The sequence below is a fragment of the Phasianus colchicus genome, chromosome 27 (assembly GCF_987193195.1).
Source record: "Phasianus colchicus chromosome 27, bPhaCol1.hap1.1, whole genome shotgun sequence".
NCBI classification, from domain to species: Eukaryota; Metazoa; Chordata; class Aves; order Galliformes; family Phasianidae; genus Phasianus; species Phasianus colchicus.
In genome coordinates this window covers 1,817,907-1,843,774 of record NC_143462.1, presented here as the reverse complement: position 1 = coordinate 1,843,774, position 25,868 = coordinate 1,817,907, and the positions used below count along the sequence as shown (strand labels likewise).

General features: G+C 43.3%; 1 long non-coding RNA gene across 1 annotated transcript in view; it reads right to left on the bottom strand.

Annotated features, from left to right (window-relative positions):
• Positions 1-16,866, bottom strand: part of LOC149914790 (uncharacterized) — a 37,317-nt gene extending 20,451 nt beyond the window's left edge. The window contains exon 1 of the long non-coding RNA XR_016460180.1: positions 16,707-16,866. This is a non-coding gene — a long non-coding RNA (uncharacterized LOC149914790). The remainder of the gene's footprint in view (positions 1-16,706) is intronic.
• Between the last annotated feature and the right edge of the window lie 9,002 nt (positions 16,867-25,868).

Below are 25,868 nucleotides of genomic sequence, written 5' to 3'. Positions count from 1 at the left end.
GGATTCCTCCAGCAGAAACCCACTAGCATGTCCTACCAGAGCAGGAGTTATGAGGCACCAGGAAAAAGGGCTTCTTGTTCCCTGGGCTCCAAAACCACAAACCCACGTTGACCTCAGTGGAGCTGCTGTTTCCTTCACAAACACCTGATGACACAATTAAAAAGAAATTTCCAAATCCTTGTGCAGCAAAAACCGAAGACTTCTGTTTCCATCAGTGAAATTATCTGGATCAAGATATTTCCTGCTGCTCCAGATTTCTGCAAGACCATCATTCCCCAGGCAGGAGTTTGAGCCCAAACATTAGGACCTGAGAGCCTGATTCACACCCAGCTTTGTAATCACTGCAAATCCACCACACTGCTGCCAAATGCTGGTTTTTCAGGCATTTTGAGGTATTTGCAATCCATTGGCCCAAATATGTTTATGGTAAATATTAAGGGCATGACTTGGCTGTGTAAACACAGGCTTTTGACAGTGCTTTGTGGCTGTCCTGCTTCAAATTACGGCCAGGTAGCAATTGGTGGTGACAGCGCGTGCAGGGAGCGCAGCTGAGCTGCAGGAGCCGGGTGCTGGGCAGCCCTGAGCTGCAGCTGTGAATTCTGGATGTAAAGCAGGCTGACACAGGCAATACCAAGCCTGTTTTAATTAATAATAATTGGCAAGGCTCTGAAACAGCACTCAAAAAATGTTGCCCTTCCCAAAGGCCAATGCAGAAATAAACTCTACGTTAAAAGCTGCCAATTTTTCCACTAGGAAAAAAAAAAAAATAATTGCACTCCCTGTGGGAATGTCTGTCTTGGGGGTGTGTATGCAGGGGGAGTGCACACAACATAGAACAGGATGTAGAGCAGATCAGCTATTCTCTCATCTCAATGAGCAGCAGCACTGTTAGTCAAAAGAAAGCTTTTGTACGTTTCATTATTGCTAAACATTTGAGACAAACCGCTGTTGACATCACATAGAGGCTTCCCATTCTTGCTAGCACATTTGGTTTGTGCTTTATTACTCAGGATCTTCCCCACCACCTCCAAAATGCCTGGGGAAAATAACATTAAGAGATTAAAAGAAAAGCTAACTGCTTAATGTTAGAATGAAATGCATCCAAACTCACTTGCTGTTTATGTAATAATAATTACAGCTAGGAGAGTCTTCCCTGGGAGAGCCTCAAGTCCTCAAGCAGGTTTATCTTCATAAATGAATTTGGCCCATAAACTGTTTTCATAATCTCATTTCCAGTCTTGTACTGTTACTAAAAGCAGTTAAATGCAACACAACCAAGGGAAGACGACTGGATGCAGGTTTAAGCTTGGGTTTGAAGTTCAAAGGTAGAAAGCAATTCAGTTGGCTCTGAGGCACTGTGCACTGGGGGGACAGACATTAACAGTACAGTGTCAAAACACATGGGACGTGTGGAGATGCTCTTTGCCTGCACTCTCCTGCCAGAAAATGGATTCAGGAGTTGGAAGCGGGACGCGGACCCCAAAGCTCTGACGTTCCCTCCGCCGCCGCTCTCCATGGTACCGAGCTGCCTCTTCCAGAAGACAGGAAAGAAAATGGTTTTCCATGTCCATTTGTGCAGAATTGTCCAACTGAAATATTGGGGGCAAAGAAAATAGACATGGATGTCCTTGACTTTAAAAAACCCGAAGCATTTTCTGGGGAAAATGGGGGGAGTTTTTAATCATATAATTAAATGCTTAGATTTTCCCATCCATAGCTGACCTACGGATGGCTGCATGTCATCACCACTTCACTCCCATCTGCCTCTCCTCCATTCCAGTCTGGTCCCTGGGATTTTGCTGGCACCAAGAGAATAGAATAAATGTATTGTCTACCACAGTTTGCACTAAAGAAACCTAAATCTTTCACAGTTCTTTAAGGGGGGCTGGAAATATTTGCAGCCAGGCATCCATCTGATCTAGTTTGCTCTGGGCTGACTCTGAGACATCTTGAAAATTTAATGTAATTGGAAAGGCAGGAGGTGTTGCTCCATGATGAAATGTCATGATTGCACTGGAGACAATGACACTGCAAATATCATCCTAAAGGATGCCTTTGTTTTTCCTTCCATAAAAAGGATGGGGAAAGAGAAAAGAGAAAAGAAACAGATGATTTGTGTCAGATGATCATTTTGATGTCCCGTTCCAAAAAATGTTTTGTTAGAAGGAGAAGTCAATTAATTTGATCCTTCCCTTGGTGTGCTCTGGGTGTACACAAATTTATTCGGGTAGAAAGACCTCTGACAGATGATGTGCTAGCAAAAATTCTCAAGGCTTTTGGGCTTGATTTAAGATAGATCTGAATGCAGTTGCTGTGGATGAAAGAGGAGGCTGCGTAAAGGACACACTTCAGTACTCATGTTATATAAATGTCTCTACAGACAAATGAGAGGAAGAATCGCCTTGTGGCTGAAGCATGGGGAAAAAACAAGGGCAGAAGGGATTTGGGGTCAGTCTGTGGCTCTGTCACTCCCACTCTGGAGAACATCTGGTAGTATCTTAATTACATTGTGCTTCACTATACAAAAAGCAGAAGGTGATTTGGATCAGAGCTCTTCAGAGCAGGGACTGAAAAATTGAACACACATCCAGAGATATCCCAAGCTTTGACTCAGTCATGTCACTGATGACCTGTAGAGTTGTGCAGGGGAAGGCACAGATCCTGAAGTGATCACTGGGACACATCTACCTAAATAAACCCAACACTGCTGGGCATCACTCAAGTTTGTCCTTGACTCTGGGTTTCACAATCAAAACTCTGGACTTCTGCACGCAGCTTTACAGATCTACAGTTTAACAACTGGAGAAACTGAGGCAGAGGCACAGAGCCGTGTTCCCACTGAACACACACTAGGGACAGAAGCAGAGTCAAGGTCTGGTCCTGAGCTGTCCATCTTCATAGAATCATTTGAAGTTGGAAAAGACCTCTATGATCCCCAAGTCCAACCCCAACCCATCCCCACTGTGCCCACTGACCATGTCCTTCAGTGCCACGTCTCCACAATCCCAAAACACCTCCAGAGGTGGAGGCTCCACCACCTGTTGCAACGCAATACCACTCTTTCTGAGAAGATATTTCCCCCTAATATTCAAGCTGACCCTCCCCTTGCACAACTTCTGGCCATTACCTCTTGTAACTGGAAAAAAAAAAAAATAATAAAAAAGGAAAGTCCCATAGCAGACTGCTTTAGTCAGATGTTCTGCCAGGGCTTAAGTTGCCTTCCTTTCCTCTGAAGAATAATCTCGAGGGTTCTCAGATTCGGAAGCACATTGTTCCATAACTGTAAGAGAAGAGATGTTTTTAAGCCTAACCTCAGTGCACTGCACTCAGTGAATTACCCTGAGCTTCACCCAGTCTGGAAGGGTGCCTGCATCTACTGAGAGAAGCACAGAAACATCTGAAGTAAATGTGTACTTGCATTAAAATGTACAAATTTCTCCAACTAGAGTATTCGTATTACTGAAGTGTCTGAGAATGTCACAAACAGTTATTATGTCATCCTTTCAAACCCATGATTTCTTCTGCTCGACTTCCTCCTCCTTAAAAACACAGTAAGAGATAGTCCTTGCCTGAAGAATTCATACCAGAGACATTCAAAGGAGCAAGAGAATGTTAATATTTTATACTTATACAGGCTATTCTATCCACAAAGAATGAAAGTGTCTGTTCACAGTTAAGAACAGAGTATGAGTTCAAGACTGCGTTACTGACTATGCTAAAGATTTTGGGCAATTGGTTTCCCTTTGAATGCCTCATTCACCCCCTATTGAAAATTCTTCTGCAAGGATGCAGTGTGAATTAAAAGCTTTGAGTTGCTGCACTGAAACGTGAAATGTTATTTACTGTATTAATGCTTTTGCCTTTGACCATTAGTGCAATCTTGTCTTGTCAAAGCTCACCCTAAAGATATACGTTGTGTCGTATATTTATAGAGGGTAACAGAACGCACCAAAGACAGACTGGAGGTCTACAATACAGGCTTATTGTCTACAGGATATAAAGAGAGAGAACCAGACACAAGGCAGATGTCTTCTGGGTTTCACAATTTCAGGTTTTTACGGTTAACTAACAGCGCTCATAATGAGCCTGATATTTCCACATATCAAAATTATTCTATCACTTTAGCAGATGATGTAGCACATTATTTTTTATTTCCAGAATCAAGGCTTCTGTTCTGTGAACAAGCATGGAGAGACTCTACAGAAATCGCTGCCCCAAACTGCAGGAAACTTTCAATCAAATGGCATTCAGTATTTGAAGTTCATCTATAGACTTCTAACATCTGTAAAAAAGAGGGTGACCCATTAGGGGCTTATCTGCCTAGCATTAACTCAGTGCCTGCTCTGCAGTGGAAAGCACAGCAACAACAACAGAACAGCAAGGTCCTACGCTGCAGCAAGTGAGTATTTGCTCAAATGCAACAGCCATAGGCACAGAAACAAAGGAAAGAAGCTGCTTACCTTCAGAAGGCCTCAGCAAGACACCTTTATCTCCATTGCCAACCTTTAAATGAACTCTGGGAAGGGGTGGATCCTGGTTCCATCCCTTCCAGTCACTCAGGTGCACTGCATGCACCTGAGATCTCCAGGGTTGGCTCTGCCTTCCCACCAGGTGCTCAATCACCAATTCAGGCTGTGACTTAGCATTTCTGCTACACCTACTATTCCTACTGAATAGCTTATATTGATCCTAAGAAATTTAATGACAGGTGACATCACACAAGCAGCCCGCTGTGTGAGTCAAAAAGGGATGCATGTCATTTCTGAGTCTGCAAGGAGATGATATCCATCTCAGTGCTCCATTTCATAGCTGAACTAACATGCTCACCAACTTCATACATACCTAAAATCACAGTTTGAGCCCTGAATAACTTTTATCTTCAGCCTCTTCAGCCAAAGCCAACTGGAGAGCCATCAGATTTACTTGGGCTAGGTCTGATGCTCTGCTGGATACAGCACAGGCATAGGAATTCTCTGATAAGAGCTTTTTTTCCATAAGACTTGGTGCTTCCCTTCAAAGCCTTTTGCAAACATTTGAGAATTAAGTTTGATCACAGCTGTGTGAGGCAATAAAGTATTATTTCTTTTTCAAAGGGAGAAAACATCCAGACAGTAAAGCTCTGGTTCTACTATCTGTTGCCTTATCAGGTCTGTAGGTACTTTTGGGGATCAGGACACAGCTGTCTTGCTCCAGGCCACACTGACTGTCCCTGCAGAAGCTGTGATTAGAACTCAGTGTCCCAGCTCCTGGCCCTATATCTGAAGCCTTGAGTGATTCCCACCCCTCCCTTACAGCTTCTCCTTGTGGTGCTGCAGTCCTGCATATCTCCCACACCCGATTCCTATCTTCCCATCTTGTGAGCCTTCTCACCTTTAACTTCCCCTTATCCTCACACCCTCATACATTACTACAGTTACACTCTGGGATCCTCCTGCTAAGATGTTCCTCAGGAAATACAATCCAACATGAGATCTGCTTACCTTGGGAGCAAGCCCTGAAGAACTTCTCTTTTCCACAAGTTTGACAACACAGGTTTTTTCCCCAGCTCCTCCTCTGCTCTCCTGTAGAGGGCACCTTCCCTACCCAAAGGAGTTGAACTTTTATGCCAGCTCCTCCTCCTGCTGACAGCAAGGAGATACTTGGGTTGGGCTGGAAGGCTGCTTTACTTCAGTTACCCACAGTTTCCCACAGCCTGCACAAGTAACTTTATCCTGGCCCATCTCCTAACAACCTTGGGCTCCCAGCACCGAATGCAGGTGCCTTATTTGCTCAAAGCGTTGGGGTGAGGCGTGAGTGAAGATCCTCGAGTCAGTCCTGAGCAGACTGCCCCAACTCCCAGTCATGTTTCTGTCCTTTTTTTCACATGGAAACACTGACAAAAAAATAAATAAAAAATTGGTGGGTAATGACAAGTGATGAATTGCAGCTTGAAGAGTTAACACCTGGCAGTGTGAGCTCCCAGCCCTTTTTCAACTATCAGATGTGTCAGCTTAAACATGCAATGTGCTTTAGACAGCCAAGCCACAACCTAAACCTAGAAGTGTTGTCAATGAGAGAAGTCAATTGAGGATGCTTCTGGGAGTCAGGAGCACCTAAATGCTTCCTCCAGCTTCAACACAGTGACCATGGCAGTCATTGGCAATGGCCATTGTCACTCATGGATGTGCTGCCCAGGCTGCACCAAGATACAGATTCCCAAGCCCCATATTAATAACAAGAAAGTCATTTTCCCTCCTCTATACAGCCATCTTTCAGGTTATGCCACTATTGCTGTTGGCTTTGCTTAAAGCTGGACTTCTCCAATCCCACTCATTATTCCTCAGCTGGTTCCTCCACAGAGGCATGGCAGTACCCTCCTGGAGCCAGGTCTGCCCTGGCACAGCCTGACTCTCAGAACCAGCTGCTCTCAAGTCACGGATTCAGAGGACTGATGACACAGGGCACATAAGCCAAAGGTCGTGTGTACTGTCACAAGAATTTCTCAGTGAAACAGTAAATAGCTCCTGCAAGTCATCGGTGTTTTCCTGCTCTCTCGTCTGCAGATGCTTACAGAGAGTGAATAGCCACATCTAATTAACTCAAATAACACAGCTTTTCCAAAGTCAAAACCCAAATTTTGCATGACCCAATTAGACTGCTGAGATCAAAAGGCAGATCTGAGCTTGGCTTTGCTAAGCACCACCATAAGCAAAGGGGAATAGGGCTGTAAAGGCAGCTCTGCTGCCCACCCGCCCTGCTGCATCCGTTTTGCAATGTCCTCCATGCTGCTTTCATGCACTGCTTTTGCCAGGGGCTGATGTGTGACCAGTTCACTAGAGAGTGCTGAAAGGTAGATAAATGGCATTGAATGATTTATAGAGTTTTGGATCAGCCATGCTGAAGGTTCAGGAGAGTGTGGTAAGGGCGTGAAGCAGCTAAAGAAACCCATGAGCTTTCTATGCATCCACAGCACAAATGATTCCAAAGCAGGGTTTTGAAATTCATCTGCTCCTTTTTTCACCGGGTTTATGCAGCCGGGTTTGAAATGCCTCACAACTCTCCTTTCATCTGTTATATTTCCTCCCTTGCTTTTCACTAAGAAGTAATAAACTCCCTTAAAGTGACAAGGGTACTGGAGTTTGTCTGGAAGGAGGCTCAGCCAAGGCTGACAAATGTTCCCAGCCTTCGTGTACCTTGTCCAGTGCATCAATGAATCCGCACCATCAATTGCCCAGTACTCCAGACTGATAACAAGTGTCTAATCCAGAAGAAATGCTTTTCTGACGTGCTTCTGACAGCACCTAAGCATACTGACTCATAGAAATGATGGAGAAGATCTCTCAGAGCTGGCTTTCTACAGTCTGTCCTTCTGACAATGAAGGAATGCTCTCAAGAGCATACTTTATATCACCGTCTGGTGCAAATCTCATGGGAAGCTGTTTCAGAACTTGCTTCTTTGAGAGCTTCCTGGTAATACAGCCTAATTCTTTTGTTTACTGTCATCTCACCAGTGCTCTGTACATTCTCTCTCCTGAAAGTTGCATCTCGTGGCATTTGGAGCCTTCAAATTTATAGGCTGTGGAAGCAGAACCTCAAGGAAAAGCAGCAACCTCACGTTCATTCCTGGGTATTTATTTTCCTGTACTAGGCTAACAGAATATCCATCAGCTTCTGAAGGGCTCAGGTTCAGATTAATTTATCACAGCTCTGCATCACCAGCGAGCCCAGTTGGCCAGAAGGATGCCTGAGACCTGAGTGTTGCATTCTGATCTAAGTGATGCTACAAGTTTTGCATCTGAATTTCAATACCTCATGGTATCATTCTGGGATAAACACAGTTTCCTCCTTCAGTCTCACTGTGCACAAAGCCTGCTGCACTGTGTCGTCAAGCTTCTGAGACCTATATTCATTTACCCAGCCTGCTGATTGCCCTATCTGTATCATAGGGAACCAACCCTAGGAGCAGGTTGGACCAGATGATCACCAGAGGTCCCTTCCAACAACTCTGTGATTTTCATTCCTTCCCATACCAAGAACAATTTCCCAAGCCAAATTCTTTTACAGGAAACTGCAAATCTGTTGTCACACCAAGTGAGTATATTTTATTCAGACTTTAGAAACACAGAAGTCCCATTTAGAGTCAGAGACACACCAGACATACGGCGACCACCCAAAATAACCACCAGCTCACTGACGCAGGCAGTCCTCAGACATAGCAAGGCTTCTTGTAGTATGGGCTGCAGGGATCAGTCTTTCTCTAGCTGACACCCCAGGGATGTCTCTTTCGATGAAAGAATCACACCTCCATCATTGTTCTTTTTAAGAAAGACTGGGAGTGATTTTTGTATCACGTTGGGGTGGCAGGGTTCCTGATTCCTGTCACATCAGATGGATGCGAGTCACCTCCGCACGTCTGACATGGGGGGTGCTGACAGCTTGGGTGGAAGAGTGAACCTGGAGGCTCCCAGCTCCTCCTCGCTGCCAACTGCGAGCAAGCTGCAGCCCCCCACTTTGCAGCCTGGTAGCAGCATCTGCTTCTCATGAGGATACACACAGCATAGGGATTTCATATTTCAGCCATCATCCTCCGCTGTCACTGTTCTGAATGCCACCACTTTCCATCCCCGTGCTCACCTTCCTCTTGTTTGCTGAGCTCTGTGCTCACAATTCCCCATGAGAACCACAGTGTTGGTCCACAAATCTCAAAGCACTTCGCCAAGGACAGCATTCATTCTCACAGACTCATAGAATCACAGAATTGAGTTGGAAGGGATCCTTAAAGGTCACCCATTCCAACTCCCATGCCAAGAACAGCTCTATCAGGTTGCTTAGAGCACCGTCTTCTTTTAATCATCAGTTTCTTCCTTTTTAAACCTGTGAACACACAGAGGGAAGTAACTTGCCAAGGCCTTCCTAGCAGCAGAATTGTAGTCACAGTGCAATTGGTTCACGAGGACATTGTTAATATTCCAGAACCTTGCCAAATCATGTCTAAAGTCCATTGCATGCTGAAAATTTGTCTCAAATTACATTGACTGGAAAACCAACTTTCTCTTGCACTCAACCTAACAAATGACATAGTCTGCACGAAAAATAAATAAATACACATATAAAAAAATTGTGAACCACGTCAGAAAGCCCACGGTATTCTATCTTAAATCTCTCCCTTTGACAGACAGTGGATTAAACAGAAAATGAGTTACATCTCCCCAAACCATATAAATGTGAGTCCCACACTGCAAGGTAGCATGACAAATAGCTGCTGATATATAAGAATAAAAATAAACCACGGCTGAGATCAGTGCAGGCATCGCTGCTTGTATCTGCCATGAAAATCAACTCAAAACCTTGGGATGAGAATTTGAAGTGCATAGTTTCACTGACATAAAGATGATGAAACCTTAAGGAATAAAGAAAAAAATAGAATGAAAAATAGATTGTGGAAAATTGTCTTTGACTCCGGCCAAACAGTTAAGAAAGAGAGAGCTGGTTTTACTGTTTCCAAAGGAAGAGATTCCCAGGAAAAAGAAAATAATAATCCAAAGTCCTTCCAGAAACACAAATGATCTGTACTCAGATGACAGTGATTCCAAAAGGAGGTCTGGACTAATTTTAAAGCATTTCACAAGGCAAGGATGGACTTATTTTCTTTTAATGACAAAAGGGTTACTGTGAAAAATCCTGTAATAGAGATACTAAACTAAAACATAGGTCTCCTAAATTGGAGCCCTTCTTCTCCTCTGAGGGCCAGGAAGAATGTCATTGTATTCCATTAATAAAGGTCTCTTTTTGTCTGGTCAGGAGGGCATAAAAATTGGTGCCAGTGTCACCAGTGAGGACTCTCACATGGATCTGGGAGGTTTTCCGGCTCCATCTGTGGATTTGCACAAGTACTGATGAAAATGGTAAAGCCTTCTGCCCAAATTGCTCTGAGATGATGTCTGAAAGACTTGAGAACTGATTTTTTTTTTGAGGCATTGCAGAATTGCTTTGAAAGGGACTGCCAGAGGTGCGCATGCGGGTTACTCCAATATTCCCCATGTTCCAGCCCAGCACCAACCCTTGCTAGCTCTCCTTGTGCTGTTCTGCAACAAAACAAACACCAGCACAAGATCTGGCCAAGTTTTCAGAAAGCCACATGTCACCCTGGATGCTGAATGTGAGATGCTGAATGTGAGATGCTGAATGTAGAGGGGTTTGACTATGAGGAAGCAGCAAGCATTCTCCATCTGCATACCAGCCCCTAAATTAGCGAGCTGAAGGATGGCGTGTCACTTTGATATCAATTTACATGAAATATACTAATTTTCTTTGTGGATTAAAATACCTGCAGCACCCAGCAGCAGAAACTCGTGCAGTGTTGGGATTGCTGCTGTTTTTTTTCTTTACTAACAAAGCAGCTCTCCGATGCAGAAAGCAGCCTGGCAGCACAGTGGGCTTCACCACCATTCTCTGGCCACAAGAAATCCTCTTCTTAATTCCATGTCATCTTCCCCCTTCTAATGTTCTTTGACAGGAGCTAGCTAAATGTGGGAGCTGGAGAAAAGGCAGTTTTCACTGTTGGAAAGATCTGTTGTGAACATCTCAGCGTGCTCGCGATGCGACTTCTCACACTCTGCTACTTGATGCCTGGAGCCTTGGCAGCTCCATCCTGCCTGGTGCTGGGCCAGCAGCTCCCATTGACCGGGGGATGGACCACAGCAGCGTTTGACACTTGGCAGGATTGAATCCTTACAGCCACACACTCACACCCAAATATCGCATCTCATTTTGCTTGGATGTTTCTAACACATCAGAGCGTGAGGAGCTTTGCCAGCCCGTGTGAACTCTGCCATGTACACTACTCAGGGTAGCACATTCATGTGGCAGGCTGGAGGCTGCTGTTCCCGGGATAGCTTGGGATTTGCTTGACAATGATGTGCTCATTGGAAGTCCAAACTTCTCCTCTTCCCCAACAGTGGATCACAGAGTCATGGAATCATGAAGGTTGGATCACTAAGATCACCCAGTCTAACCCATCCAGCATTGCCCACTAGCTATGTCCCTAAATAGAATCATAGTATCATTAAGGCTGGAAAAAACCACGAGGATCACCAATTCCAACCCCAACCCACCTCCACTGTGCCCACATCCCTGGACAGCCTATTCCAGTGCATTACCTCTATGGGTAGTGGCTGAGGGAATTGGGATGGTTCTGTTTGGAGAAAAGGAGACTCAAGGGAGACCTCAGTGCTCTCTACAACGCTCTGAAGGGAGGTTGTGAGGAGGTGGGGGCTGGCCTCTGCTCTGGGTAAAAGCGGTAGGATGAGAGATGATGGCCTCAAGTTGTGCCAGGGGAAGTTCAGGTTGGATGTTAGGAAAATTTCTCAGAAAGAGCAGTGATGCACTGGCATACCAGTGGTGATGCCCAGGGAGGTGGTGGGGTCACCATACCAGGAGATGTTTGAGAACCGTGGGGATGTGGCACTGAGGGACACGGCCAGTGGGCACGGTAGGATGGTTTGGGTTTGGACTTGGGGATCGTAGAGGTCTTTTCCAGCCTTAATGATTCTGTGATTTTATTCTAGGAGATATTTTGCTTTGTGTGTCCTGATATCCCTTCTGCTCACAGCAGGTCTCCATGCCCCTCCTGTAAATGGCTCTCGGATCTCAAAACACTTCAACATTTCAGCTAGCTCAAAGGCTCAAAGGCAGAGAAACCAGTGAAGTACTTCAGGGCACTGTCAGCGCAGAATAATTATCCAACAAGTTACAGCAGGGCATCCTTCTTCCCCTGAATAATTAAGACACTTTCAATTTCTGGGAGTAGGACATGGGATCTGGGGAGAAATGTTTGGAGGTAGTGCAGCAAATCCTCTCCTTCTCATTCTCCTCTGTTATTGCAATCTCCTCTTGCTATCTATCTGGGGATGCTGCTAAATGAAAAGGTTTATGACAGCTCTTCAACACTCAATCATATAAAACACTCTCTAAAAATTTTTCAGTAAGTTAAAGGAACTGCCTGCACTTTTTAATTTTTTTTTTTTTTTGAATCATAGATCGGGATTTTCACAGAAGTGAATAAAGTTTACATGCCTAAATTCGGTTGGATATCAATAGGATTTGGGTTCCTAGCTTCCTTAGCTTTCTGCAAAAATCCCTGTCTTATTCCGGATTTGCATTTCATCTGAGGAAGGAATGGCTTCTGGTTAATGCATGGAGATAAGGTTAGGAATACTTCTAAATGAGCATGGATTTTAAAGTCAATGAGTTGCTTCCAGTTTACACCAAAACAGCTGAAGGCAGAATTTACATACCGCCATTTTTTTTTTTTCTTCAAAAATAAAATGAAATTTCTGTTACAGAAGGAGAAAGCTAACGTTTATATTAAGCTTATTCTTTGGCAGTGTCTAAGCAAAAATAACTCTTTTGGATCAAATTCTACTCCCACGTCAGCTACCATGAAACTCCAGGGATTTCATAGCAGCTCCTTTGGATGTATCTGGATTTTGTTTCTCTGAACCTTGGTGATGAAAGGAGAAATTTACCATTCCATGAAGCAAGATGCATGAGATGCTACTGATTCCAGCATCAAGAATTAAAAATAAACAAGTAAATAAATAAATACAGTAGGGTTTCTGATTTGTTTTAAGTGAAAGAGAGAAATCACAGACTTTCTTCTCTCTATTATTAAAAGGCAAGTCTTTTGGAGGTGAATTCTTCTCTCACATTTGCACTTGTATAAACCCTGAGTAATTTCTTTAAGTCACTGTTAAATCTGTAGTTTTTTTTCCAGGAAGAGAATCTGATCTACAGAAAATCTAAATCAATATCAGCTGGCTTTGGGTCAAAGAACTGGGGCCTCAAGCACTAAGAATACCTGTCAGCTAGGTATAAACAGACATATATCACAGTCTGCATGAAAATCACCTCTTTATCCCCCAAGGCAACCAGTGGATAAGTTAAATATAATTAATTATTGTATCATTCTGGCCTTTGATAACAAAGGCAATCAAGTCAAGTGTATTTTTGCTCTGCCTTATCATAACTACTTGATAAAAAAAAGCAAAATTCCTTTCTTCTCCTTTCTTCTATACTTGGTTGAGATAATTTGGACAGAAAGGGACATACCAGAAATGGTTCCACTGAATGCAATCAACTGGAGGAGACAACCAGGAGTGGCACAAATCTGTAAAGCATCCTTCCTCCTGATCTGAGCCTCCACCCAATTGCTCCCACTCCCACACCCAACATATTTTCCTTGTTGGTGACAAGAGACAGTAAGTTAACGTCTTCATATTTGACATACGGACTGAGGGACATGGTCAGGGGGCATGGTGGGGATGGGTGGGCTTGGGGACCTTAGAGCTCTTTTCCAGCTGTAATCATTCTATGATTCCATGATATCCAGACAATGCTGCATGTCTGCAACTCTCACAACACAGTTAAGCTCAGCATCCTTCCTATAAACTAGATACGGTATTTTCACGGGTTCAAATCACTGTTATTCAATAATTATCTCAGAACTATGCTCTGAGGATTAATATCTATGCCCAGAACAGGAGTAAGTTGAGGTTTGGTTGCTGTCATACCAAGAACTTCCTTTGCCATTTCGGGAAAGTCTTCCAAAGGTACATAAATATGCAGTTGTCATTTGCCTTCAGTAGAGCCCCTCTCCTCTCCAGCATGGGGATAATAACGTGTGCCTACATCAGACGGTTCTTTGGAGGAAAATTCACACTGAAGCAATGTGCTCTGCAAAGGACTGGAAAAGATAATGGCCACATAAATATCCATGTCAGATTTTTTTACTTCTGCTCAGTGATTTGAACATGATCCACTGGATTATACTAGCACACAACTAACAGCCATGAATCTTTGTGGTCTAGCTTTGCCTCTGTCTGCTGCAGAGGTACATGAGGGATTCGGTTTGGCCTTTTATCTCTACGTGTGCATAGCTGTGTTTTATGGCTCTTGTTTCCCTTCCCAGTCGGGAGTGGGAGTCTGGGGGGGAATGGGAGTTAGCACCTGGTGTTGCCAAGTCCAGCACACCATGTGCCAAGAGGAAAAATTTATTTTGTTGACGATTGTTTCTGACTTTCACTTTCCCCAATTGGCTAGAGATGCAATTTTCAGATCTGCCTGAGGCTATCCTCTCTTTTTAGAGAAACAACAATAAAATCCCCAATACAAACTTAACTGCTATGTATGAGCATGTTGTGGGAACTCACATTACTTGCAGCTAACACTGTTTTAGGGAGCTCATTGACTAATTATTTTCCAGCAAGCTAGCAAGGTTCATTAGATAAAACGACAACTCTACTAAAGTTTTGGAAGCTGCTTATGCAACATTTAGAAAGGGGAGAGCACAACTTAGATAACCACGGGGCTATTTCTGGATAGCTAGTGCAAAACTTGGATTTATTCTGACTTAATACGCTTTCAGATTGCATGGAGAGAGCTGCCTGAGGGCATGGGACTGGGTTTTCATGGGATCTCACAGGACGGCTGATGTTAGAAGGGAATCTTCCAACTGAAAGCAGGGTCAGCCCTTTGAACACCTTTGTTCCCTTACGCTGCATCTGCTCCACTATTTTCATGTATGTCTTGTAACTGGGAGCACAGATGGGTCCAGATGGGTCTCAGCAGCACAGGGGGAAGGGGAATAATCATCTATCACCCACCTATGCCTTTCTAATCAGGCTTCAGGGTGCAATAAGTGCAGCTGGCTTCCCCAGCAAGCAATCCTGAGGCAGTTTCTGTCATTAAGAGTAGCAGACTCATTTTCTGTGCATCAGGGCCAGGGAGCTCAATTTCACATCCTCCTAGCTACCACGTGGCCACAGTGAACAGGATGCTTAACCATCACAAGCGGGGTGGGTCCCAAAGAAGATTCCAGAAAGATTACTGTCTGCTGGGCCATTTTCTCTGTATGTTTCTACTTACACATTAGTCACAATTCTCATGCCTTTGTAGATATCCATATTTTAGCACATTATCTAATTCACAGAGGTCTATTGATTCCCAGCTTTGCTCTTGAAGGGCAGTGACTCATCTTTCAGTGCACACAATAGAAGAGCTGCTAATAAAAAAAACATTTAACATTTAGAGCCAGAGTATCTGGATGAGAAATGCTCCTACATTGCAGACATCCAGGCTTCGTGAGCTGGATTCAGAATCTGATGGCTTTTTTCCCCCTCTATGATGCTGAAAACACAAATGCTCCGGATGTGCTCATTTCCTATGGCGCTGGATCTGCCCTGGGCGTGCAGAACTCTGGATTAACACAGTCATTTGATGCAATGCATGACCTCAAACAGTTTATAGGAACTTTCTGTTTGTGTGCACACATTGGAGAGGGTGGAGAGAGTTTCTAGAGAAGGAAATTCACCCCTGCTCTCAAAAGGACACGATCGGAGCATTTTCATTCTCTCTAGGCCTTCAATTTGGGATCTGAACATGACTGAAGGAACACACTGACCTCACACTGAACTGAATCTTACAGAATCAGTCCACTCTTAAATTCCCAGCACCGGTTTCTTTTTAAAGCTGAAAGGATGAGAAACTGGCTGGGAAGAGAAAAAACAGCAAAGGGAGATACCGCTGCTGGAAAACATACAAATCATCAATCAGTCACCAATCAATAACACCTGAGCACTACCACTTGCAAAACTCACATTGATTTTAATAGGAATCCTATCCAAAGAGACTCAGAGCCACCTATTGTGATTTTCTCTTAGACTTGTGGTATTTTTTCTTAATAAGTATTAAAACATCTTTCATTTTTCAATGCCAGTCCTTAAGAACATGAGACTGAGCGAGGATCTTGGCTTTTTACATATGCTTGTCTTGTGGCCATGTGGTTGCAGAGGAAAACCCCACAGGGCTCTGAATAACATCACTCAGAGCTCAAAACCCAGAAGGCAAACTACAAAAGGGCTATAATGCCTTTTTTTGGTACCCACCTCTGTTATCCTCTCCCATGATCACATAAAATCATAGAATCATAGAATGGCTTGGGTTGGAAGGGACCCCAAAGATCAAGTTCCAACCCCCCTGCCACAGGCAGGGCCTCCAGATCTGGTACTAGATCAGGTTGCCCAGGGTTTCATCCAACCTGGTCTTGAACACCTCCAGGTCTAGACCCAAGAGTTGCTGTGTCAAACTTCGGATCCTGGGTACTGGGGAAGAACATAGTTCAATGCACACTGCGCTTAATTGGCATGGTTTATATGATCATAGAATCCTAGAATCATTAAGGTTAGGAAAACCAATAAAATCATCTACTCCAACCACCAACCCATGCTCTAGATCATGTCACTCAGTGCCGCATCTCCTCTTTTATTGAACAGCTCCAGGAATGATGACTCCACCACCACCCTGGGCAGCCTGTGCCAATGACCACTTTCTGAGGAGAAATCTGAACATCCCCTGGTGCAACTAGTGACATACATACGTTCTGGAAAAGGCTACAAACTATTCATCCTGCTGCTTTCCTTATCTGGGGGAAAAAAAAACACACTTAGTCAAAGCCAGGGAAACAATATTGCTTGCTTCTCCACAGGACTGATGCACATGACTGATAAAGCATGGCAATGCCAATGCTTCCTCAAGGCAGTGCTACAGGTCTCCTTGTGCACCCTATGGGGTGGATACGTTGGAACATCTTTTCCTCAGCTTTCTTTATCAAACTCTTGATACAGAAATATACCAACGATAAACCTTTCAACAATTCATCTCCCACTTACCTGCATGAAGGCGTGCATCCTTCAGTCCACCTCTGTCCCAAGGCAGAATTTCACCACCCACCCTATGACGTGGCATTCCTCCCAAAGGATGGCAGGACAGCATTTGTGGATCCAAAAGTCACCCCATGAAGCTAATTTTTCCAGCCAGTGGAGCAACCCAAATATCCAAGCATTTTAAGTTTGACAGTTTGTCGTACTTCACATGCTGTCAAATGGAAGCCTTTGTTACAAAGAAGCCCAGATTTGTTCGAGTAAATGAACCTTGATGTGTTGAATGTGCTGTCTTAATCCTTCAGATATTTCACCTCTTCTCCGTTTCCTTCACAGAACACTTGCTGCTCAGGTAGATTTTAGATTCTTCTCGATCATAAAAGAGTGACTTTTTACAAATACCAGTTCCACTACAGCTACTGGAATAAGAGAAATGCTGCAATACTGACTAATGCTACTCATTCCAACAGAGGATTTTAAGTGAGCTTTTAAGAGTCAGATCAGCTTAGCAAACTGGGAACAATTATGCAAAATTTTCCCAATAGCTCCGCCTTATTTAATCAAATACTTAACTCCATGCCTATCCAGGCCAGCAATTATACATGGCAGGAAGAGAATTAAGCATGGGCTTCAATACGTTCTTTAATGAGGATGTTTTCCAGGAGTGGGGCCAAATGAGCTGAAATTCATCACTGCTCCAAGGTAAGCGTAGTGCTGAAAAAGGGAAAGGAGAATCGTTAAGTTTCCTATTTGGACTAAACCTGATGCATTAATTAGGGCATTAATTTAATTTCTCTTCCTATGTCAGCTTTTAATTAAGCATTAATTTACCCTACTTCGTTGGCTTTGGGCTGTGCATGGAATTGCCATGGGGTCCATGGCATCCTACTGGGTGTTGCCAGTACGGAGCTGAGGTGGTGGCTGGGCTGAGCAAGAGAGGAATGGGAGATGGGCACTTTCATCACCAGAGCTCGTTGTTGGGCAGGAGGAGGATGGCAGTCTCTAGGGCTGCTACTTGGAGTCCATTTCAGAATGCAAATGTGCAGATCCTCCATTAGTATCAGTCCCTGCAGATGCACAGGTTTACTCCCGTTTCATATCTGGCTCTAAAGTTAATGCTGAAAAATTACTAATGGTGTCTTAGTTAAATTATCCCTCAGTTAAATTCAACTCTTTAAAGCGTAATATTAAACTAACAGTGTCTGGTGGCTCTTATTTCATTACTCCTCCATTTCAGTTTTTTTAAGACTTTCTTTTCATTTCAGGATATTAGATTCGATATAATAACAATGGCCTTAGCAGATGGAAAAAAAAAAAAAACCCACAACTTTTTCCTAAATAATCTTGTACTGCTTTGGAAAGATAGCTCTTTATGATCTTCATTTTCATGGTACGCTTCGATTCCATTACCCATTTCTTTTATGTGCTGGAATTCAAAGAATAGGCACAGTTCTCAGAATATAGAAAAACTTCAGTTATCCTCCCATTGAGAAGCTTTTAGGGAGTTAGGACCTTGCTGAGGATATGGCAGCAAATGGGGTTGGGTAATCCAGATTGTAAACCTCTTCCTGCCCCAGTCTCCCTGGATGACGTTGGTTGAACCATTTCACAGATTTCTTCTGAGATGGGAATAATGTTTTCTAGCCCCAAACGGTTGCTAAGAGGATCCATTCATAATCCTTGTGGAACGCTAGAAATACTTCTGCCTCCTACACAAAAGCATTTATTCAGTCAGGAAACAGAAAAGACTGGAAAGGTTCGTGATCAGGGAAGGAACTGGGTACACATCCCCTGCTCACAACGAGTGATGAGCTGGAGGGGATGCTGGCCTTTTGCTGTGTTCCTATGCCAAAATTAATCATACATTCCTGTTCTACCAACCTTCTTCCCACAGTGAGTACCATGAGGAGCCCGGGGATGGCGGGGACCTCTTGGGTAGGAATCACAGAGCGTGCAGAACAGCACAGTGGTAGTCTGTGCTGAGCAATCTATGGGCTTAAATTACTGCTGCAGAAATTATTGCTCCCATCTGTAGCCCCAGGAACAAATTCACAGGGAGAAACACGTGGCTTGAAAGACCTATTCTTTTCATCTCAGAAGAAATCAGTCAATCACCACTGGTGTTCTCTACCAACCCATTTAAATCAGTGGGAATCTTCCAATGAATTTGATAGGGCTCGAATTTTTCTCATTGTATTTCCACTGTTACAGTAAAGAGATTATTAAAGAGCACAAGCATGATTCAGCAAATCCCACCCCCTCGCCACCCTCTTTGGCCAAGCACACACTTTGGCAAAGGGGTTCAGGAGGATATTCAAGTGAATTATATTTTGTCATATTAAATTAAGAGAGGAATCAGTTAAAAATCATTTTAATCAAGGAAACAAATGGAAAAAGAAATGGAATGATCCCTTGTAGACTGCTTTTGACATTTGCGGATTTGTTTTGTATTCCCTCTCACTCAATAAACTGAAGGATGACTGAGTTCATTTCACAGAAGATGGATTGCATTTTCTTCTCTCAGCTCTGCAATGTCCATCGAATTCAACCAGAAAAAAATTATTGTGCTTTAAAAACGCATGATTCCTACATTATTAGAGTCAAACTGCACACCTGGGGCAAGGGAGAGGAAATGAACACAATCTCCACGTACAACAGCAGTGGTTACCTAATAAAGGGTGTTAATATTTAGGATGACTTTTAAGGCAAATATGCACTGGGAAATGCAGAATGAGCAAAAATGGAAAAGCCCCATTTATGCACAAGCCTTCACCCAACCCAAATTTCCCCTGCTTTTTTTTTTTTTTTTTTTTTGGTGGGACAATTTGAAAGACACAGGGTCCATTCTGGTCAATGGGAGGGGTGTTGTGCCCCCATCTAACTCAGAGATCTCTCTTTCAACCTTTGGGATGAAAAGCCTTGTATCAGTTATATACACATAACTGATCTTTAGGACCATTCTACATCCTCTAGTGGCACAGCATAAGGGAAGTGGTCTGTCACTGCAGCTCCTATCAAAGCCAACGGCTCTGCAGTGACTCACATCAGCAGGGGATATTTCCACCACGAAGGGCAGCAGCAGAGAAGGAACGGAAAAGAACAAAACAGGAGAAATAAATAAACATAGAAGTGAAACCTGTCTGTTCCTGGCAGGGGCTGGAAACAGAGGGAGAACATGTTGTTACACTCAGGAGGAGGTCCTTACGTGTAGTGGAGATGGGTGCCAGTTTAAGATGCTGCAGCTGCAGCCAGGATGGGAGATCTGCAGTACAGACCACATAAGACAGACTTCTGTTGGAGGGTTTGGGTTTTTTGGTAGATGTGGGAGATATGTATTTGTCAGCAGGAGTGGAATGATCTGTTACATCATCTCCTGTTTTTAAGCTTTTGTGCTTACTTGTTTTGTTATTTGAAATCCTCAGGTGCTTAAGGACATCAGTGGTGCCACTGCTGTGAAGATAAACCAGAGCACACTGCCAAACCCGAGTCCTGCTTCAAAGTCCTGTTCTGCAGCTCAGTGTCACTCAAATCTCTGCAGAATCAGGGTGTAAAACACGACTGAGAGCACCTCTCCCTGCCTTCTCAGCTGCACAAACCACCCATCTCCACACACATGCTGGTATTTTCCTTCAGCAAAGCTGCAATGTCAATGCAAGTATTTCCATTCAAGTTTTCCCACCAGGATTCCTTTATCATCTCATAGGTGGCAGGTGCAAATGGTGCAACGAGGGAGCTGCTCACAGGCTGGGGCATGCAAGCTTGTGCATGCAATCCCTCACTGAGGAATCTGCAAATTGGCTTCGCTGTTCAGCAGCAGAGAAGGTTGTCAAGATTTAGCAGACCTATTGCCAAAGAGCTACTTTGGGAGATTGGTTTTTTTTTTTTCTTTTTCTTTTTTTGATCAGGTCTGTCTTCCATAAAACCTCATCTGAATGCTGTTAACACACATCACAGACACTGACGACACTGAATTATTTAATGCTACACACCTATCTCAGATGAAATCTTGCAGATCAGAAGAAAATGTTTACTTCAGTTGGACGGAGCTCCTACAGACACGCTCTGGGGTGATGAGACAGGCACTAGGAAATATTATGGGAACCATCTGATCGGAAATGAGTATAAATTCCTTCTGGCAACCCTTCTCTGCCTCTTACACACCCATTCCCATTTCTGTCCTCTGGTAACACTGCCTACCTGCTGCCACAGCAGCTCTCAATTCATGGACCGATGTCCTTAATATTATTTCTGCTCAAGTCCCCATGTGTTCTGGTGTTTACTTGTTTTGCAGTAATAATAGATGATACGGTTATCCACAGAGCAAACAGAAGGGCTGTATTTTCTCCTCTTGTTCAGGTGAGCGAATCATTCAGAGAATTTATGAGACAGAACTCGGCCTGTGGGTAATTGGTCTTCATTCCCTCTAGCCCGACAACCATCATGTCACCAGCCCATGTCTAGTCCACGTGAAAGCAGCTTGCAGACTTTGCTCACTGGCTGCTGAGACACTGAATTACGGCTGATCTGCAGGTTCAGTTGGCTCTTACTCCAGTGATTTATCCTCCCATTTCATTCATAAGGCAGATAAAGGACATGCCAACAAAGTCCAGGGAAAAAAATAAGTAGGAACCATCCCTTTGCCCCCATTTCCTGATGGTTAGGATATCACACAGCAAAAGGACCTCTGAATGGGCAAAGCAATGGGGTAATGGAACAACAGTGAGGATGGAGCTGATTACACCTTTAGCAAGATGTCATTACTTCCAAAATTTGCCCTCTTACCTATGTATGAGCAGCAAAAATACTGAAACCTTCCCTAGAAAAAATCAAAACAGCTCAAAGGAGTCACTGGTGCCCTGGCCCTGCTGTAGCTCTGAGTATCTTGTGATCCACGAAGGCATGAGGAAAGATAAGGGATGATCAGATCAAAATGCTGCACTTGTCTGCTCTCTCAGCTTCACCGGTCTCCCATTTTCTTTCTGAAGAAATGCAGGGCATGAGTTCAATCTAAAAAGCTCTAGCCAGTTTGTGATCAAGCTGCCTTCTCCATCTACTACAGCAGAGGGGCAAGTAAGGTCTTTGGAAGCATCTCTTTGACATGTGGTTTCAAATCCTTGCACAGAGGAATTTCAGATAGGATGCTAGAGCATGGGAATCCATTACCTTAAGGAATGCAGTTTTGAGATCGCATGAAACACATTTTGTGACACAACTCTAGAGAAGTAAGCTGTGAAGCTTTAAAAGGCCCTGCAACCAAAACCAGGACTGCATATTCAGAACACTTTACTTTTTTTATTGGACAAAGAGACAGTTTTCAGAAGTATTCAGCATGCACTGAGCTGGTCAGAAACATTAAGCTTTTCTGTTAGTGCAAAATTAGGCTGGAGACCTTGGCTTGAATGTCTTTGTGAAGGCAGTTGCAAGACCAATAGACTCACAAGTACAGGAACTAATTTTAAGTGTTCTTCCTCATTGCCTAAAGTTGTTGAAAAGGAGCTGTTGAGCATGCATTAGCACAAAGGCATTGCTTTTGGATGTTTTGAGAAAAACTCCTCTATCAGATCTATCTTTGGATGTCTTGTATCACCAAGTGGAATCCATGTAAAGCCAATTAAAACTTATTTGTCAAAGGGTAGAACTAACATCATAATACGCATGGTCTGCTCACAGCCACAAATCACAATAACTATTCTGTTGAAATTATAAAAGAGAAGCTAGAAATCCTGCTAAACCCAATGAGCCATTAAATAGTTGACAATATTCTTTATAGAAACCTAGAATAGTTAATTAGTCCCCAAATACGAATGGTGAGCGTGAATAATTGCCACCATAGATTCCAATCAAGATACCCAAGGCTAGATCTGCAACTAGCATAAACTGACATTGCTTCATCCACAGTGCCAGCTCATACCAGCTGTGAAACTGGCCCCAAAAGGTTGGGTCTGTGCTAAAAGCATGGGGGTCTTTATATTTCTTCATCTTCCTCCCAGCAACAGCTTCCCCCACTCACTCTCTACCTATTCCTGAACCTTTTACTCTAGGTTTTCCATTCCCTTTCTCAGTTTTTTAGCATTTCCAGGCTTTTCTCTCTAAACCAGCGAGGCTCTGCTTACTGAGAGGCAGAACATTCCCCCCAAGTTTTGTGCTGATGAGATGTGACATTCAGAAGTTATTGCGCTACACAAAAATAAACAGAGAAACGCCATCAAGTTGAATGCAGGGAATTGCTCAGCCAATTAATATTTGCATATCCTTGGATGAAAGATATCAGTAGTACAAAGTATTATTATTAATAAGAGCCCACAGAGAATCTTCTGTCAGGCAAACACCACTAATGATGTGCCTTGCTTTCTGTCTTGGCACCCCACCAAGTTTCGCAGGAGTTTCATGAAATACCAGTTTCTTGCTCGACCAAGAAAGTTTGGCAGAGTTTGAAGGGGTTTGGATGATCAAACTGGGAGATAAAGTCATGAACAGAGGAGAGAGACTGCACCTCTATCACTGCAAAAATGTCACGTTGTGACACCATGCACTGAGTGTGACAGCAGAATTGTCCCTTCCTTGAGATCTCTGCTTTCTTTTCCCTTACGCAGCCTTCATCTTGAAGGTGACATTGCTGAACCAAAGCACTCAAAGACAAGCAAAACTTGAACATTTTTTCGATCAGGACCTCAGGGCTTTTCATGCTGTAGGAAATTCATTCTGAATACCTTTCAGCACAGCACAGAACCTCCCCAAAAGGCAGCAAAATGGTGGCCCTGGTCCTGCAGACCTCCATTAGTGCTTCCAGCATCCAGCTTCCAGCCAGCCTGACCTGTCTGGTTGGTGCCCATGAGCAATCTGGATGGTGGAGATTTGAAGCGCAGTTTTAATCAACTGAAAAAATGCCTTCTAGTTCATTGCAGCAGCAACATGACCCATCGTGTATCTGTCTTTTATAATGTGCCTGTGCATGGTATATTTGAGGGCTCTTAAGCAGTTTCGTCCTCTTATACTGCCGCAGTGCCCATGGAGAGCCAACTGCCAGAATGTGCTTGTACAAATACACTCGCTACAGTAAACAGCCCTGGGCAATCTGTTGCACCCAAGGACCTCGTGTTGATTCTGCACCATTCCTTGGAGGATTTGTTCCTCCTTGCAAATTTAAAGATGTGAAGCAGGGAGGGACCAAAACCTTGCTCCTGAATGGTAGCTGGCCTCAGGCCAGCCATGCAAAATGTATTAATAGAAACGGACAATTTTATACGACTACATCAGAAAAAACAAAACAAAGCAAAAAAAAAAAAAAAAACCACAAACCAAAAAACAAACAAAAAAAAATCAAAAAGAGTGATGAAAACATCCAAGTGAATAATGCTTGATGAGAAAAAAGGGTGAAATGTTATTTCTTTTCAGTGGTGTTGCCATAGCATTGAATTTCAAGAAACAGAGTTTGTTAAATTTCCTGAATATTCAAGAAAGACAAGAAATAGAGTGAAAAAAAATCTGAAAAATCTATATTAGTAATGACTTACTGTCCTCAGCTTGAAGCACGTAGCTCTCAGTCATCTCAACAGGAGTGCTCTCGTGGTTCCAACAAAATACATCCTCAACTTCCTCATTCATGGCCTCAAGGACAATGATAATGGTCTTACAGAAGGCAGTGGGCAGGAGCCAACCTGCTGGCATGAACTGTGATCTTAGAACTCAGAACCTGTCCGCCACCTCCTGCCAAAGTTATAGTGATAAATGGAGGCACTATGTTGGAGAGAGCAGCTAGATCCTGTTTTGATATGACTATTTGGCTCTCTTTTCTTGACAAGCAATTTAGAAGCTCGATTTTAGAATAATAACATTCTCTCTCCTCTTTCTTCCATTCCCTTCTACCCTACTTCCACCTATCCTACTCCTTTTGCAGTGTCTGCAAGGAGGTGGCACTACTCTGGAAACATCAGCATTTCAGAAAGGGAGTGGGAAACTCCTGGTAATGGAGTAGAGCTGTAGCACTACAAAAAGGCCTCCAACAGATAACTCCATCTGGACTCCAATGGCCCACTCTGGCCTGGCATCATTAACTTCAGTGGCAGCTTGCTCCAGTTGAGTGAAGTCCATGTGGAAGAATACTCTAACTTGTTAATAGAAGCAAGGATTGAATAGAGCTCTGCTTGTGCAAACTATTTTTCGCTATTATCTGAACATCTCTGCTGACCAAGTTCTCAAGCTTTCTGTCAAGACTGGCAATGAGGAGGTGACTGCAGTGAGAGTTTCCTTGCAGGCACTTGACTTTGGTTTCTCTTCGTAAAGATCCTATCATTTTCCTTATTGAAATAACATCAGATAAGCAGTACGTAATGCTTTGGTAGTTTAAAAATACATCTATGTTTTTTAAAAAAAAAAAAATATATATATATATGCAAATAAATCTAGGGTGGCAATAGCAACACAGGCTGAGCCAGAAACTAGTACTGCTTTGACATGAATACAATCAAAATTTTGAGTTGCACAGTCCTAATTCCTACTGAAGAGGAATAACAGTATTGAAATTCCAGCAATGAGACTTAAGCCAAGAGGTGGCATCAACTCCCTTTGTCTTTGAAATAATGCAGTGCTATTGACTGGGCCACGGTGGTTGCAAGCTTTGAGTATCATACATTGCAAAGCAATGTGACTTTTCAGAACTGATGTCCCTAGAGAAGGGCCCCTGACAGAAGGAGGAAATTAGGATGACACTGTACTCTCAATGGGCAGAGAACACTGAGTGTTGTTAGACTAAAACAGCTACACAGAGACTGCAGCTTGGGAGAGCTTTTAAGAAAGTTTAGCTGCTTTTAGGGCATTGAAAAAGAACAAAGGTTTACAAGAAGGACATTAAAATGCAAAATAATAATAATAATAATAATAATAAAATAATAATAAAACCTAATCAGGATAAGTCTTTTTTTCCCCCTGCCGTTTACAACAACCGGACCAGAACTGCAGCAAGAAATTCTCAAGTCATGCCTACAATTTCTTTAATCTACAGCTCTTGACCTCAGTTGTAACTGGTTGTACTGAGCAATGAAGTGCTGTCTCAGACAAAGCCTAATTAGCTCTGAAAAAGCTGGTATGTCCTAAAGAACAGCACATATCCATGCGGAAGATCCAGCTTCTGTCCCAGAAGCCCAGCAGCCACGGCACTGCAGCATCAGTTTG